We start from the raw sequence: 12,732 nt of genomic DNA, 5'->3' as shown, positions 1-12,732 counted from the left end.
ATGTAGGTGAGTGCCAACAAAATATTTGCACACTGTGAGGAAAAATTAGGTCAGAAGGTCTTGCCGGGACGAAGAACACCTTTGTTTTTATGACTGTAGTCCCAATTCGCATTTAATATCCGTGGCATTCTCTACTCTCGCCCCTATTTCGCGGTAATACAAAATCAGCTGCCCTTCTTTGAACTTTTTCAACGTCCTCGGTCAATCCTAACCGATGCAGATCCCACAACCCACAGTAATACTCCAGAAGAGGGCGGACAAGCGTAACGTAAGCAGTCTCATTAGTGGACTCGTTGCATTTTCTAAGAGACCTACCAATAAATCGCGGTCTTCGGTTTGCTTTCCCCCACAGCATTATCAATATGATCTTCCCACTCCGTCCATTTCCACATTTTCGGTCCATGTTTTAACAAGGGCTTCTTCCGAAGCCACTGACGCTGGGACATTTTCACGACCTCTTCATCGTTAAAGCGACCCGAACAAACGGAAGTCTGATGGTGCCAAGTCAGGGCTGTATGGGGATGAGAGTAGACTCTCAGTGATGTGGCGGCTGGTGTGTGGTTTTGCACTATCACGCTAAAGAAGAACATTGGCCATAGATTTTATTGGGCGAACTCGCTGGAGACGTGCTTTATGCTGTTAAGGCTTCTGACGTGTTGGGCAGAATTTATTGTGGGTCACTGTTCCAAAAAATACTGCAGCTATAACTTTCTCTGCGCATCGCACAGTTTCGAACGTTTTCCTCTTCAGTGAGTTTTTGTGATGCCGTTTCAATTACTGCCTCTTCGATTTTGGTTCAAAAAAGTGAAATGATGTTTCGTATCTGGTCGCAGTTTTTTCTGGAAACTCCTCACCCTCCAAACAGAAGCAGTGCAGGACTTGGGAGGCATTTTTTTCTTGTCTCTTAATTCTGGTCGGTTAGCTTTCTTAATACCCAATACGTTCGTAACTTTGAGTATCCCAGTAGTATAATTATCACCACATTGCCTTTACTGAGGGAGGTAATGTGGCACAAATCATGTGCAGTCACCAGGTTGTCATCACGAATGATGTCATCGACTCGCTGAACGTCGTGTGGAACCACTGCAGCCACTGACCTGTCGGTTCGCGTTTCGTCAGCCAACAGACTTTTCCTTTCAGCTTTACTACAGGGACGAACCTATCGTCTAACAGTGCTGATATCTACTGTTGCATCAGCGTGCACATTTTCAGCCTTTCATGAATGGATGTGGGCCGTATCACCTCTTGCATTCAATAATTCTATCACAGAACGCTGTTAAATACGAACATTGATGTCTACCGTTCTGCAAGCAACTACAATACCGGCATATGTTCACACAGAAAGTTACTATTTCAAGGGACTGGAGGAGAAGCTTTGCGGAATAGCGCCAAACTCAAATTTTTCGCTTAACGAACTTCAGTGAAGGAAAAAAGAAATAGGAGGCTTTACTTTTTGATTGACCCTCGTATCACTGTGCAGAAGATCATTATTCAGTGACTATGCCATTCAAAATGCTGTTGTACATACGTTAGATTTAAATGGCGTCAAGAATACCTGTGAAATGCTGAAGGAAAAAATTAGTTTTGTATTCCCACTTTATCTTAATATTTACACTCAATAACTGGAGCAAAAATTTATTATTATAATTATACTGAAATTCCTTGACAATACTGACTTTTCTGAAGTAATATGGATCTCAGTAAGTCCATATTCTCCGTCGCAGTACGTAAGGAATACATTGTCTCACTTCAGGTGGTACAGGGTGACAATTATTAAACAACATGAAATAAAATCGTCATAGCTTTTGAACGGTTTGCGTTAAGACGTTCAAACTGCACGGTTGGCCGCGGGGCATGATGGGAATTAGTATGTGCTGAATGGTTTGGTTTAGCAACGAAGCCTAGTTTCATCTTGATGTGTTCGTCAATAAGCAAAAGTGACGCATTCACCCTCAACGGGTGACTGTGTGGTAAGCGGTGTCCAGTCACTGAATAATCGGTGCGATATTCGTTTATGGCACGGTACCGAACGGTACGTGAAGGTTTTGAAAGATGATTTCATCCCCATTATCCAAAGTGACGCTACTTTCGACAGGATGTGGTTCACGCAAGACGGAGCTCGATCCCATTGAAGCAGGAGAGCATTTTGGGGATCTGATTCTGGCTCTGGGGTATCCAGACGCCACTGATGTGGGCTTCGATTGGCCGCCATATTCTCCGAATCTAAACACATGCGACTCGTTTTTCAAACAAGGTATTTAATAGTCGATATGTTACGCCACAGAGGTTCTGAGTGCAAACAATGTGATGTTTCGTTGTCAGTAGCATTGTCGTTGGGAGTGTGCATTCAGTGAGAAGCTAGTGAAGAAGTCGAATGTTGGTCATGCTACTGAGTGGTCAGGAAATAGCTAACAGAGCAGGGAGATAAAAATGCAGAGGATGTTGAATTTATGGAACATGTTTTTGTAAAGATTATTTTGACAAGCGTGAATATTTTCAGGTAATGTTGTCGCTCATTGCTTGCTGGCGAGTAATTTATGATGTGTTTCAAAGAGAGCAATTTTAGTGGGCTCATTCTTTGTTAGTTCCAGTTAGTCAGTTTGATTATTCAGACGTGATTAAACAAAGTTATGCGAACACATATCTTGCTCTAGGAGTTAAGGATGCATCACTCCTTCGCCATTCCATTATCTAATTTCATGACACATTAATATCTTCCTATTAAGATGTTATGTCCTAGCCAGTAATGCCACCCGAGCCCGCTGCCAAAAGGTTGGCAGCATCAAAGTTCGGACGCCGTCCGCATAAGCAGCGCCAGCGAGAGAGGAAATCGCCGCAAGTCTGCGCGCGCCACCGCTGGCTTCTGGCTTCTTAAGCGCTGGAGTCGCGAGCGCTAGGATAGTTCTGTATTCGCCGCTCAGTTGTATACTCGCCACCGAATTGTGTACTTGCTAGTCAGTTGTGTGTTCATCGCAGCAGAGTTGTTTGTCGTCAGCCGACGCTGACCTAGCCGCTCCGACTCGAACTAGACAGATCTCTGTAGACACGGAGTTCACTATTGTGTTTCTGTATCTTCATCAATAAAGATAAGTACCGACTTTTATTTAATCAGAGTGTTTGGGTTTTCATCTTTCTGTTCACTGTTCCAGCGGACCGGTCGGCCCGCTATTAAAAGTGTGGCGGTGACTTCGTAAGCCGTTTCTACCGCGAATTGTTTGTCGCTACGAACACCGCCACAAAACTGGCGACGAGGTCTTCCGAACTCGTGTGCAGGGCTGGTTCAACTTGTTCTTGTTATACTTATTATAGCGATAAACTTTTGGGGGCTGGTTTAATTTGTGTTCACTATGTCTGCCGAATTACAACAGTTGATCTTGTTACAGAGTCAGCAAATACAAAGTCTGGTGGAAGCAATCGCCAAACAAGCGGCTAATCCTCCAACACAAATGGAACAATCACAGGCAGCACCACAGTTCCGGGCTTTTAATGAATCCAGAGAAGAATGGCGAGAATATTTCGCGCAGTTGCAGGCGCACATGTCAGTCTACAAAATCACAGGTACTGAGTGGCAGCTTTATTTAATTTCCACTGCAGGCGTGGAAATCTATCGACTACTTTGTAAGTTGTTCCCGGAATCCCAGCCAGAAGCTTTAGACTATGACGTTGTTGTTAACAAGCTTGCTGAGTATTTCGCGTCGCGAGTTCATGTGGCAGCAGCCAGATTCAAGTTCTTCAGATTAAAGAAACTGCCACATCAATCTAATAAACAGTGGTTAACAGATTTACGGGGCCTCACCCGTCAGTGCCGATTTAATTGTGTGTGTGGAGCTTCCTACAGTGATGTCATGTTACGAGACGCTATTACTCAAAACATTGCAGATTCTCGTATTCGTGCTGCTATCTTAAAGTTGCCTGACCCGTCTTTAGAGACTGTGATGAACATCATTGAAGCCCAAGATACTTTTGACTATGCTGAGTGTGAGTTAGATCAGCCATGTATTTCTCAAATTGCCTGTGCTAAGCAAGTTATGTCACGCCCGCGGCCCCACCGGCAGAGTCAGACTGTAAACACTAGCCGGCCGCGTCATGTTAAACACATTCGTCAGCCGCGTGTGCAAAATGATAGAGTTAAGTCTTGCCCTAAGTGTGTTCTTGCTCATCCTCGTGAACGTTGCCCGTTAAGAAACGCGGTTTGTCACTTTTGTCAAAGGAAAGGACACATCCAGACTGCTTGTTTGCGTAAACGCAAGAACAATTCTAGTGCTGCCCAGCCCATGGATATTCATGTTCTTCAATGCCAGCCCGCCCAGGAGGTCGCGTTTAAAGACTCTTCCACGGTTCGTGTGGGTAATAAACTTGTTCGCAATAAGCCACCCACCCAGCCCTCTGCTATGCGACTCAGGCGTAATTCAAACGCTGTAAAAAGTTATGTACAGACTGCAAGTGAAGCGGGAGTTGTTGTTCCACCCGCCCAACCCACGAGTTGTCGTAAGCAGCGAACACGCGCTAAACGCGCTGATTTTGTGTCTTCCGCCTCCACTGCACCGATCCAGAGACAGTGTAATAAACTATTTGTGAAGCTACGCATCCAGGATAAGACCTTCAATTTTCAATTAGACACTGGTGCGTCTGTGACTCTCATCAATAGTGCTACGTATGCGGCTATCGGCCTCCCTAAACTTTCAGCGGCAAAACATTCTTTGGCTACTTATAGTGGCGAACGCATTCCTGTGTTAGGTGTATGTAGCGTGCCAGCCACATTCCGTGGCAATACAAAAACAGTTTCATTCACAGTGCTCCGCCCTACAGACAGTGTAAACATTTTCGGATTAGACTGTTTTGACTTGTTTGGCCTGTCTATCCAAGACAATGTGTTGCAAATTAATTCTGTTGTTGTTCCTCAAGACAGCATAACCGATTTGTGTAAACGATACAGTGACATATTTAAAGACGAACTAGGTTGTGCTGCGAACTTTGCCGCTCATATTACGTTAAAAGTAATGATAAGCCTCGATTTTGTCGTGCCCGTCCAGTGCCTCACGCCCTCCGGGCACCTGTAGAAGATGAACTTCGTCGTTGGCAAAACAACGGTGTTATTCAACCCGTTTCAGCGAGCCAGTGGGCTTCTCCCTTAGTTATTATAAAGAAACCGTCTGGCAAGTTACGTTTGTGTGCTGATTTTAAGTCGACAGTTAATCCTCAGACTGTCATTGATTCTTTTCCTTTGCCTAGACCGGACGAGCTGATGGATAAGTTAGGGGAAGCTCGTTTCTTTTCCAAAATTGATCTCCGTGAAGCATATTTGCAATTGCCCCTCGACGAGCAATCACAACAGTTTTTTGTCATAAACACGTCGTTGGGGTTGTTCCGTTTTCTGCGTTTGCCTTTTGGTTGTGCGTCAGCTCCAGCTGTTTTTCAGCGTTTTTTGTCACAACTTCTGGCTAATGTGCCATCGTGTTGCAACTATTTAGACGATATTGTTGTGTCCGGTCGGACGCCTGCTGAATATTTCCGTAATTTGGAGTGTTTGTTTAAAGTGTTGTCTCAGGCAGGCCTACGTTGCAACATCGATAAATGTTCATTTTTCCTTACGGAGATGGAGTATCTGGGACATGTTATTAATGCTCACGGCATTCATCCCTCCCAGTCACATTTAGCAGCTATTCGTGATTTGCCCGCCTCTCGCAATCTGCATGAATTGCAAGCAGTTCTTGGCAAATTGACGTATTATATTAGGTTTATACCTAATGCATCACAGATTGCTGCACCGTTGCATCGTCTCCGCCGTAAGAATGTTCCGTTTGTGTGGTCAGCTGATTGCCAATCAGCCTTTCAGCAGCTTAAAGAGGCTTTATTGAATGGCCATTGTCTGGTCCATTACGACCCTAACAAGCCTCTGGTGTTAGCTTGTGATGCCTCTTCTTTCGGCCTCGGTGCTGTGTTGTCTCACCGAGTCGGTAACACCGAACGTCCTATTGCGTTCGCATCTAAATTGCTAAACAAAGCTCAGTGTAATTATAGCCAATTGGACAAGGAAGCGTTGGCTATTGTGTTCGGTGTCACAAAATTCCATCACTACCTCTATGGTAGACCATTCTATTTAGTAACAGATCACAAGCCCCTGACGTCACTGTTTCATCCGTCTAAACCAGTTCCTCAGCGGACAGCTCAGAGACTACAACGTTGGGCTCTTTTGTTATCACAATACCAGTATGAGATACTTTATCGCCCTACAGCTCAGCATGCAAACGCTGACGCGCTTTCTAGATTGCCGATTGCTGCGGATGATGTCTTCGATTCCTCTGAAGACTCTTGCCATCAGATTGACGCCGATGAGCATCAATCCCTCCGGGATTTTCCGATTGATTATCGTCAGGTGGCACGTGAGACAGCTACGGATCCTCATCTGAGTTTACTATTACGTTTTGTTCAACGTGGTTGGCCGTCCAAGGCAAAGGACATATCGGATCCTGTGGTTCGTCGCTATTTTCCGCAACGTCATCTGTTGTCTGTTTCGCACAGAGTTTTGCTGTTACGCACCGAGAATGACCAGCTTCGTGTAGTGGTTCCCCAAGTGCTCCAATCCAAGGTCCTCGCCTTGTTGCATCAAGGTCATTGGGGAGTGGTCCGCACCAAGCAGCTTGCCCGCCGTCATTGTACATGGATCGGCATTGATAAGCAGATTACGCAGATGTCTACACATTGTTCGACGTGTGCCGAACACCAAGCTGCTCCGCCTCAGCGCTATTTTGAGTGGGCACGCCCTGCCGGTCCCTGGCAGCGAGTACATATTGATTTCGCTGGTCCATATTGGAATTCTCGTTGGCTCATCGTGATAGATGCATTTAGTAATTTTCCGTTTGTTGTGCCGATGCAGTCTACAACGTCTGCACACACTATACAGCCGTTGACTTCAATTTTTTGTATTGAGGGTCTTCCAGAAGTTTTAGTGTCTGACAATGGTCCACAGTTTACCTCTGCTGAATTTGAAAGTTTTTGTTCTGCCAATGGCATTCGCCATGTTCTTACTCCGCCGTTCCACCCTCAATCGAATGGTGCAGCGGAACGTTTTGTACGCACATTCAAGGATCATATGGACCGCCTTCGTGCTACGCACTCTCGTCAGCAGGCCCTCATCACGTTCCTGTCGTCGTACCGGACCACGCCACGCGACGGCCCTTCGCCTGCGGAGCTTCTCCACGGCCGTCGTCATCGCACCCTACTGCGGTTGTTGCACCCCCCGGATCGACCCGCCGCTTCTGAGCATCGCACGCGTTTTCAGCGCAACGACGCCGTTTTTTTCAGAGTTTATCACGGTCGTCGTCGTTGGGAATATGGTACCGTGATTAGTGTCCAGGGTCGCGGTTTTTATACTGTTCAAGGTGCTACTGGGGTGCACAGGAGGCATCAGAACCAGTTGCGCCGCGCTGGCCGCCCGGATTCTGCCGCTCGTCCTTTGTCCATAGATTTGGTCCGCGGCGGGTTCCAGCCGCGCCTTCCGACTTCGCTGCCGCCCCCAAGGCAGCAGCAGCAGCCGTCGCCGCTACCACGCCGACAGCCCGTCCCGTTGATGCCTCCTGCGCAGCTTCATCCGGGAGCGGCCCAGGTGGTCGCTCCGGCGCCTGCGGTCCCTCTTCCGTCGCCACCGCCTTCGGAGCTGATGGACGTCGACCCCTCAGCCGGGCCACCTTCCCAAGCGGTGGCTGTGCAGCCTGTCCTGCAGCCGCTTTCCTTGGGCACCCCCAAGGAGTCTGACACCGCAGCGCCTTGTCCGGCGCCCACTCAGCAGCCGTCGACGCAGCGTCAGGAGCCGCTGCCTCTCTTCGTGGGTCCCGACGCCCCGTCGCGTCCAGTACCAGAAGCTGCGCCCGTGGTCACAGGCGTGCACCCTGACCTCGGTTTTCAGTCGGTGTTTCCCGAGGCCCCGCGCAGCCAATGCTGGGGTGCGGACCGGGGACTGCCACCGACAACAGTCTCCGCCCCGGTCTCTTCTGCTACGCCTGCGGCCAGACCCCTCCCCCGCCGTCGACGCTCCCCACGTCATTATTCAACGACGGTGCGGCGATTTGGGGGGGAGGAGTGTTATGTCCTAGCCAGTAATGCCACCCGAGCCCGCTGCCAAAAGGTTGGCAGCATCAAAGTTCGGACGCCGTCCGCATAAGCAGCGCCAGCGAGAGAGGAAATCGCCGCAAGTCTGCGCGCGCCACCGCTGGCTTCTGGCTTCTTAAGCGCTGGAGTCGCGAGCGCTAGGACAGTTCTGTATTCGCCGCTCAGTTGTATACTCGCCACCGAATTGTGTACTTGCTAGTCAGTTGTGTGTTCATCGCAGCAGAGTTGTTGTTTGTCGTCAGCCGACGCTGACGTAGCCGCTCCGACTCGAACTAGACAGATCTCTGTAGACACGGAGTTCACTATTGTGTTTCTGTATCTTCATCAATAAAGATAAGTACCGACTTTTATTTAATCAGAGTGTTTGGGTTTTCATCTTTCTGTTCACTGTTCCAGCGGACCGGTCGGCCCGCTATTAAAAGTGTGGCGGTGACTTCGTAAGCCGTTTCTACCGCGAATTGTTTATCGCTACGAACACCGCCACAAAATAAGAAGTAATCATTGTAAAGATGGTTGTAATTGTTCAGGAATGAGGTTCATAACATAGTTTTGAATGCTAGTCTATTTTCAATCATTCAGCAAGTTTAAAATGTACAACCGTCTCCTTACGAAAAATTTATTTTGTAATTGTGTGTCACTGCATTGCAGTTAATGGATCAAAGTGGCTAAACTGACAGCTTAATGTGTTTACTATAGCTGCACGTCCTTGCTTTTGGCTTGGGCAAGGCTTTCTTTTCTTCAGCTGATTTGTTGCTGCGTTGTATTTTAATGTTCATCACTTTCGGGCACTAGATTTCCGCCGCCACAATAGTTTAGTAGAGTCAGTTTTATGTCACAGTCAGGATACAACAAGATAATTTACAGTTAAGCTTCCCATTACAAAATTATTTTGAGGTTGCATTTACGAGGTTTAGTTCAGATCACATTTCTTTGTCAGACAGTCTCGTTCTTACAGTACAGTGCAACATTCACGAGTGCACAATTTAATGTTTAAAATGTCATCCAGCCAGTTTTCATACCTAAATTTTCAAGGCGTTTTTCACACAAGCATTTTTGACAGTTAGTCTACGAGGTACAGGGTTGGAGAAGAGTTTGTTCCTCTTGAGTTCAGACGAATTTTGCATGAGGACGAGACATGCACTCTACCTCCTCCTTATCTACTAGCTAATTAATTATGGACACAACAGTAACGGAAGGAAATTATGGTGGACCCTGCTAGTTGGTAAAATAAGTGCACACTCACAATAATTTAATAATAATCTACTCTAAAAAAAAGAGACCTTTATCATAATAAACAACAGGAAATGGGATTCTGCATATGTCTACGAAATGATATGCGGATTAAATATTACAATGAGATTTATTATACATCAGAACATAAATGTACATTACTGTCGACACACACAGTAGGTTAAAGGATCAGGTATACTGAAATATTATGAGAGTAAGAGTTGGCTCGAGATCATGGGGCTCCTACTCTCTGTGATGCAATAGATTGACGATATTGACTGGAGGTCCTAATGAATAAAATATTTATCTCCCGACTATATAGCAGTATCGCAATTAGTAGTGAGAGCTCAAATGGGATCACATGGAGAAACAAGCAAGATGGACTTGTAGCAAAACAAGCGCGCGTGCTGCTGAGTGATTCAGTATAAAATTGATAAGGTCCTACAATGCCGGAGCCACAAAATACTGTACCAGTACTGAAATCTGCAGCACGTCGTCGGTAGGCAGCGTCCTGATGATGTAGGCGCCGACTTCTGCCGTGCAGCAACTCTGTGTCAACCCATGGCCTCGAAGGCTGTCCGAGAATTCTAAGTTCTTCCGAAAAAGAGCGACCAAGTCGCAAGACTGTCCAACTCCGACGAAGATCAGATCCCGAATTCCCCTCTGTGATGCGATGCAAGAGCAAAGCCAGCATTACTCAACTCCCTACTCTCCTCGAAAAACCGCGGATCAGCATTCAGTGCTGATTCCAAAATTCCCCCACACTGTCTCTGACCGTCATTCGCGCCAATATCAACCGTTCCCTCCTATTTCGAGCAGGGCTTTATGATGTCAACTAACCTCAGTTTAAGTTGACCAATGATGTCTCTGCTAATCAACAGAGGGCAATGAACCTGCCGTTTGACCGGCTACGAAAACAACCTGCCTAGACCACCGGCCATCCGGTGCCAGACAGTCGCACCCAGCAGGGCGCGGTCCACAAGTATTCTCAGAATCAAGAGGACAATGACGTTAGTCGGTGCCAGGAATCTTCGTTCCGGACGCGTCGGAACGGTAAACACATAAACTGGGGCGACACTCAGACGTCTCACAGGTCGTTTCGCCCGGCATACAATAGCCGAAACTCTACCGACGTTAGTCTTTCCGCCAAGCGCTTAAACCTATTGTAGGAACCCCTCAGAATTCAAGGAAGTGCAGCCCCCAAACGGAAATGCCGTGTGCCGCGTCCTCCGATGCTTGCCTTGCACAGGCCAGTCAGTTAAGTAACCCAACGTGTATAGAAATCAAGTGAAAAGTATTTTTTTTTTTGAGCTCTCAGTACAAATACCCTTATTACAATAACCTTATTCGGTCTGTTACTACCGTGCAATGACATCTAACATTAATAAAATTGATGAAAATGAGAGGAGACATGCAAAAGAGGGCATGGAACCTCTCAAGTCTTTCAAAGTTCATTTTTTGGATTTATGTAGAACTTTTACTCTGTTAGCTTTGTGTGTTAGAATTGCAAATCACGTACTGTGACGTCAAGCGTAGTAGCACTGTTCACTGCACTGCACGAAACAAAATTTCACAGGATAGCAACATTAGGTTACAGTTTTACATTTTGTAATTAATTTGTGAAAGTTAATTCAATTACAGCAGTCAGGAGCTTACGGGTGGTCAAAACAGAGGTTATCAGCGTACGGTAATCAGTTTCAGGAATGCAAAAATAAGGCATTACAATGAAGTAATCAAACCAAAAGCCCTGTAAGCAGCCAAAACATTTTCCGTCACCAACCATGGTCCGTTTAAAATGATGGAAATCAAAGAAAGGTATTAAGAAAAATCCTCAGTCCCAGATTCCACAACAAGAGACTAATTTATGGGAAAAATGAAACCCTTTACCAAACTCTCGAAATATTCTCAGACACAGTGAGGGAAAGAAGATTCGATTTTTTGGACACATCCTCAGAATGACCCCAAATAGATTGAGAAAGACTTCTTTCTACTTCTTCTGCAACGGGAAAGCCCCCCAAAAACGTTAGTTTAAGAAAACGGAGAAGGACTTAAAGAGAACTCCAAATCACAGAAAAGAAAGAGAAAGAGAGAGGGAAGAGAGGTTCGAAGTTAAAATGAAAACCAAACGAACGATTCAAATCTCTGAAGAAGAAAGGAAAGCAAGATTAGAAGGAATGAAACGATACAAGGCTAATAGTAAGGCACAGAACATCAGAAAATTAACAATTTAACGCCCCCAAAGCATGGTGTAACGAAAGAAGGAGGATCAGTTTCGGATAGTTTTGGCGGCTGATTATATGAGATAACGTTTACGTAAGCACGCCACTTGCATTGTTTAGGTTCACATGCAGCACAGACATTTACGAAAGCTGGAAAATAGGAAATCAGTTCAATTAAAAAAAAATGGCTCTGAGCGCTATGGGACTTAACTGCTTTGGTTATCAGTCCCCTAGAACTTGGAACTACTTAAACCTAACTAACCTAAAGACATCACACACATCCATGCCCGAGGCAGGATTCGAACCTGCGACCGTAGCGGTCGCGCGGTTCCAGACTGTAGCGCCTAGAACCGCTCGGCCACTCAAGCCGGCAGTTCAATTTACTTCACCACAACAAGTTAGATTTGTTTTCGAAAAAGGTCAGCTGTACAATACTGAAATCGAGAGAACAGGTCAGGGATTTGAGGCCGCTTCTCGCGCGTACGACACAAGCATTCGTCCATTGTGCTGGCTCGTTCCGCCTAACCACCGTACACGTGAACTTTCGGTGTTGCGGAACGGAACTCGACTTCTCGAGCATTGCAGCATTCCGACCTGCTTTGTAAAACGAAAGGAGCGGTCCTGCGGGACAGAAGCGTTTTTGTCTCAGTCCAGAGAGAGACACGGTCAGAATACGAAAGGAAAGCCGCGGGAACGAGAGGTCGACGGAAATTTCTGCGCAGTCCTCCGAGCGGGCGCTCCACCGAAACATGAAAAATGGCATCCCGCGAAAGGAGGGAACGGCGACGGTGTGGCCGCTGAGTTAGTGTCCGGCGACAGATAGTAATGAGCAATGGCGGCGTGATTTAGGCGCGGCGTCAGCCGTCACGGCGACGCTCCGCGGGCGGTCCGCTGCGACCGCTGCCGCCGCGGCGCTGCAGCTGCTGCTTATGCAGGCGCGGCCGGCGGCTGTCCGCCGTCAGGCATCTGTCACCGCGGCCGCCATTGTGGCCGCGTCCGGCGCCGCTCGTTAAAATGCTTCTTAGGCCCGCGCCGAGCCGCGCCACCAAAAGGACGACGAGCGCCGGAGGGCGGGGCGGTGGCCAGGGGGTGTGGCGCCCTCTCGCCGCGGTTTTAATTAAGACGACCCGTTAGCGCGCAGCCCCGATCATCTCCCCGTAATTGGTGCCCGCAG

The sequence above is a fragment of the Schistocerca piceifrons genome, chromosome 4 (assembly GCF_021461385.2).
Source record: "Schistocerca piceifrons isolate TAMUIC-IGC-003096 chromosome 4, iqSchPice1.1, whole genome shotgun sequence".
Taxonomy (NCBI): domain Eukaryota; kingdom Metazoa; phylum Arthropoda; class Insecta; order Orthoptera; family Acrididae; genus Schistocerca; species Schistocerca piceifrons.
This window is presented reverse-complemented; position numbering follows the sequence as displayed.